The sequence below is a fragment of the Pinus tabuliformis genome, chromosome 6 (assembly GCF_031772625.1).
Source record: "Pinus tabuliformis cultivar Carrire ecotype Pingquan chromosome 6, CPIR1, whole genome shotgun sequence".
NCBI lineage: Eukaryota > Viridiplantae > Streptophyta > Pinopsida > Pinales > Pinaceae > Pinus > Pinus tabuliformis.
Genome location: NC_142292.1, coordinates 571,323,374 through 571,328,788, shown reverse-complemented (window position 1 = coordinate 571,328,788; position 5,415 = coordinate 571,323,374). Strand labels below are relative to the sequence as shown.

Genomic DNA, 5,415 nt, shown 5'->3' with positions numbered 1-5,415 from the left:
GAGATAGGTCAAATGTTTTAAATTGTTGACATTTTTTTCATTTATTTCTTCTTCTCTTATTCCAACATTTCTTTTAGGAAAATTGGATAATGAAAGAATTGTATTAAGTGCATGATGATAAAGAAACAAAATTAAATTATTCAAGTTTAAATTTTACAACCATTTCAAAATCGTGTGTGTGTGTGTGTGTGTACGACTCCCTCCTCGCTGAATTGTTAAAATATTCAATAATTAAATTTTCTATGTTATATTTACTATGAAAATGGTGGATTAGTTCAATTTTCATATATGTGAAGCAAATGTAATAGAATTATTTCACTTTTATATTCCTAAACTTGGCTAAACCTAATCTTATTAATTTTGTATTCCTCAAATTTCTATTTTAATACTTTGAATCCACCAAGTGTTGTGACAACATGTATTTAGTCATGCTAGTTGATTTTATGTATTTATAGTCATAAAAGGATATTAGCACATGATGTACATGACATGAGAAGAGAAAGATGTAGATAAACAAATTTGACCTTTTCTTTTGATGAAGGATCTAATGCAAGAGAAAGCATCAACAAAGCTTTGTTATGTGATTTGAACAAGTGTAGATCTTTTTGCTTTGTATCCACACATTCTTGGCACTTGGGAAAAAACCCTACATGTGGTAGCCTTGCATGAAAATAAAGACATGTCCATTTGAAAATCCATCTCTCAACATTTCAATGCCTTTTTCATCAATGCCAAACAATTTATTTTCCTAGTCATTAGAAAAAGAAAACCGTCCACTTTTGTTTCATGCTTCAATTATTGAAATGTATTCAAACTTACCACTTTTGAGTTGGTTCTTTTAAATAGGTACTCTTAATGTTCTTCAATGGAATGTTCCTCTAGTTATAATGATTGTACAATTAAAAATTATATTCTCTCAAGTGCTCAATGCCCCTCTCATCTCACTATAAAAAGAATAACTATGCTAGATCTTGTCCTTTGAGATCATGTTAGAGTTGGAAAAACATTGTTGAACCTAGTAACATGAAAGTTGTATCATAATAATAGAAATATAAATAAGAGCTAAAGCAAGATCTGCTTCATTAAAAATGGTAACATACTCTTGAATGTAACTCCATCTTGAATCTATTAACTTACTATTTTGTTATTCAAAAATATTTAAACAACATATAATCATTATTAAATTTTGAGTAATTACTTAACATTTATATTATGTAACATCCAATATTAAAAGGTTAACAAAATAAATTTTTTTTAAAGCACAATATCTAATATTAAAATCTTAACAAAATAAGAATGTATTAAAACCCAATACTCAATTATAATGTTAACAAAATAAGAATGTATTAAAACACAATACTCAATTATAGAGAGAAAAAATTCCTTTTATGTATATTTTTATGAATTCCAAAATGAAAATATTTGTTATATATATATATTAATCCTTATAAATTTTTAGATAAAGCTACACATTATATCTATATATTTTTCTTTCATTTTTTTGGTCAAAATTTAATATGTTTGTCACAATTTAATATATTTATTAAATCTTACTTTTTAGGAGTCATATGAAATTTTTCCTATATAAATTGATATATATATATATATATATATATATATATATATATATATATATATATATATATATATATATTAATACTTATATTTTTTAATTGACTTCTATAACATTAAATATTAAATATTTTTTAAAATAAAACTGAAACTGTAAATCATAAATCATGACTTAGGTAATGAAGATTGAAATCAACTATACAACTTATAATTATTTTTTATTTACATTTAAATTTTATATAACTTTTTTATTCACCTGATAACATTTTTTTTTAATTGAAAATAAATAACATCCAAAATTAAAATGTTAACAAAATAAAAATCTATTAAAACATAATACTCAATAATAATAATAAAAAATTCCTTTTATTTATATTCTTATGAATTCCAAATGAAACCATTGTATTTTTATATCTATGTATTTTTTTTTTTTTTAAATCAAAATTTAATATATTTATTAAATCTTACTTTTCATGATTCATTTGAAAGTTTCCGCTATAAATTAATATTTTTTTAATATTTAAAATAAAATTAAAACTATAAATTATAAATCATAACATAAAAATATTGAAATCAACTATATAACTCATTATTAATTTTTTTTGTTTAAATTTAAATTCTATATAACTTTTTGATTCACTTAATAATTTTTATTAGATTGAAAATAAATATTTATTAAAAATATTATATTTTTAATTAAATAAAAAACAAACCAATAATCATTATTTTATATAATAGGTGTATTAAATATCTATGTTATTATTCATAAATATATAATTTAACTTATATATTATTTAAATGATTAAACTTTTTAAATATGCATATTTATATTAATAAACCAATTTAAACTAAGGTAATTAAAATTAACTGAAATTATTTATTAACATAAATTTTAATTCAAAATCATATCATGTTAATTCTTATTCAAATTCAAAAGCAATAATCTACTCATCAAAACAAATTGGGAAAGGAGAAATGTGTTTAGTCTTAGATATTAATTGCATGACCAAAGATATAAAGTATTGTGCAAGATGGTAGAGACCTATCATGTTAATTCTGATTCAAATTCAAAAGCAGTAATCTAGTCATCAAAACAAATTGCGAAAGGAGAAATGTCTTTAGTTTTAGATATTAATTACACCAGCAAATATATAAAAAATTGTGCAAGATGGTAGAGATTATAAAGGATATATGTTTGAAGCAATAAGATTCACAAAAATTGAAACTTTGGGTGGGCCTTTTGCTAAAGCTAGTGGATTGATTTTCATGGACTGGGGAAATACAAATGAAAAGCTTCGGACTTGGTTTTTGTTTTGTTTTTTTGTTTTTGGCTTTTAGGTATCTTAAGTATTTTGTGGTTATGGTCCTTGGAGATGTTTTTCTTAAGAGTACTTTTGGCAAAACAGATCGACAATTGCATAGCGCACTTTTTATGTTTTGTTTTTCTAGATAATTAGTTTTGGCTATCAACGATTTACAAAGAGCTCTCTCTTTAAAGAAGCAATTGTTGTATTGAGACTTTTTTGGAATATAGATGCGCGAAGATGTAACAATTTTTTCATTATTATAATGAAGAATTATATTAATGATAAGGATCCTAATATAAGCAATGGTGGAGCATTGCTTGTCAAGGAGTAATGGAGAACACACGATGGTGATACCCCATAGCTACAACATTTGGTAACATGGTTGCTTTCACAATTAGTGAACATTCCTTCTGAAAAGAGGTATTTAGCAACTAGCTCAACTTATTGTTTGGAGTGACTGGACCTTTCAGTCTTCATACTTCAGTGCACAAACGTCATTTTTTGTAAACATAACTATTTGATCATATTATTGTTGATAGTGGTTGGATAACCTATTTCATTCCATAAGTTAATAGACTAATTTCTTTTTTTGTGGCTTAAAAATTTGTATGTTTGTTTGTAATTGCTAGAATCTACACTCTAGATGGTCAATGCTTGAATGATTAATCAGTAATGTACTACAAATGTCATTTCTATCTTCACTAATGTAAAAATATGCATGTTTTCACATACATGTCTAAATCTATATATTTGAACTAATTCGCCAATGAGTTTCGCATCTATAAAGTTTGTCATAATAAAATCCCCAAAGGATTGACAACATATCTAAAATGGATTTTTCCTGATAAAAAACCATAAGCTCTAACATTTTGTAAAATTCAAATCGAATCATGTCCATCCCTAAAGATTTCCCATTAGCCATGCCCTATATAAGATTGGACAACTCGTCTTAGTGTAAATGATTAAAAGGAGGCTTCTCTCAAATTGAGAGACTATAAAAAGTACAACATTTCTAATCAATGCCTTGGTTAATCACTTGTTATTTTAATAGCTAGTGCAAACATCTCCCGTTCTTTTCGATTCACTGTCATCTCTCCTTGAGCATGCTTGATAGCAGAAATAATTTATTATCCATGATTTCTTTGTAAATATTCAAAATGAAATATTGTAGGTTCCTCACCATCCTTGGCGCAATTAATCATGGCTTTGGTCTTCACTCCCTACTTCTATTCTTTTCAAACACTCTAAGTTGTTCAAGCTCCCCAACTTGTTATTTCTCGACTGTGTCGAAAAGGTCAACCTTCAAGGTTCAATGTCTAATAGTGATGTGTGGCTTCCTAAGGTTTCTCTCTTTCACTTGACAAGTATGTGCTACTATCTTACCCCAACCTCTCAATTTAGTGAAATATACCTCTAGATTGGAACTTGTCATTCTTCACTATTGGTATTAAGACTTGACCCATTCCCCTATTTCAATAATGTTAAAATTTAGACCATTTTTCAATTTTCTTGTGTGATCCTTGTTCAAAGGCCATGCTAATCTTCTCTCTATTGTTCCAAATTTAGTTGATGTTCCATATATGCATAGGTTCAATAGAATTTTGTGACGTTAAAGCATGGCTATACCCAGACTTAATCCCATATTTTTAGCTTCTTTTGAGTGTGTTTGGTAGATTATTCCTTTGAAGGCCACTAAAGAGATGAAAAAGGTAGTTTCCTAGATTTTTTCTACTATATCGTCATACTTTATAGTGGTTTGGTTCAACTTTTCATCCTTATACCTTGAACTAAACCCACTTTTTAAGCTTCTTTTGAATACATTTGGGTAACCTTGGCCATTAAAGGCCATTAAGGAGATGACAAAGGAATTTTTGAGGCTATTTTTTTAATATCCTCCTATTTTATAGTGGTGTGGTTCATCCTTTCATTCCTACACAACATCCCTTTTGCAAGTTTCTACATAATTATAGGATCCACCTATTTGGACTCTCCCAGATATTCTCCTTGTTATGCAACCAACTCACAAAATAGAAGAAAAGATAGATCAACGACTTCAAAATCAGCCTCTTCGAGGGGGAAACCTCCTTTACATTACAAAAATGAACAATTCTTGGATGATTCAAATGACAAAACCTCCTTTCTATATATAGGAGTCTAAGGGGTCACAATATAATCAGAGCCGACATAACAATAATAATGCAAGGGCACAACAATAACAATAGTGGGCTTCTAATAACAATATGGGGACTACATGGGCACAACAATAGAAATAAGGGGGCGACACTAATAACAATGAGGTAGTGTTATAGGGACCTAACATGCCCCTCTCCTTCAAAAAAGTGTTGCCTTCAATGCCTGAGTGGTTCTGGATGCTTCTGTATAAAATTATCATCCTCCCATGTGGAATCTTCTGCGGGTAAGTTCTTCCACTTGATGAGATACTCTGAAATTGATCGATTTCGTAGCTGTCGAGTTCTTGTTTCCATGATTGCTTTAAGTTCCAATATGATTTTTCCTTCCTCGTCAAGTCTTGGAA

The 5,415-nt window shown here is 27.8% G+C and overlaps 1 pseudogene; it reads right to left on the bottom strand.

The window, feature by feature from the left end:
- Positions 1 to 4,361: 4,361 nt before the first annotated feature.
- On the bottom strand, positions 4,362 to 4,471 carry LOC149259801 (U6 spliceosomal RNA; annotated as a pseudogene).
- Between the last annotated feature and the right edge of the window lie 944 nt (positions 4,472 to 5,415).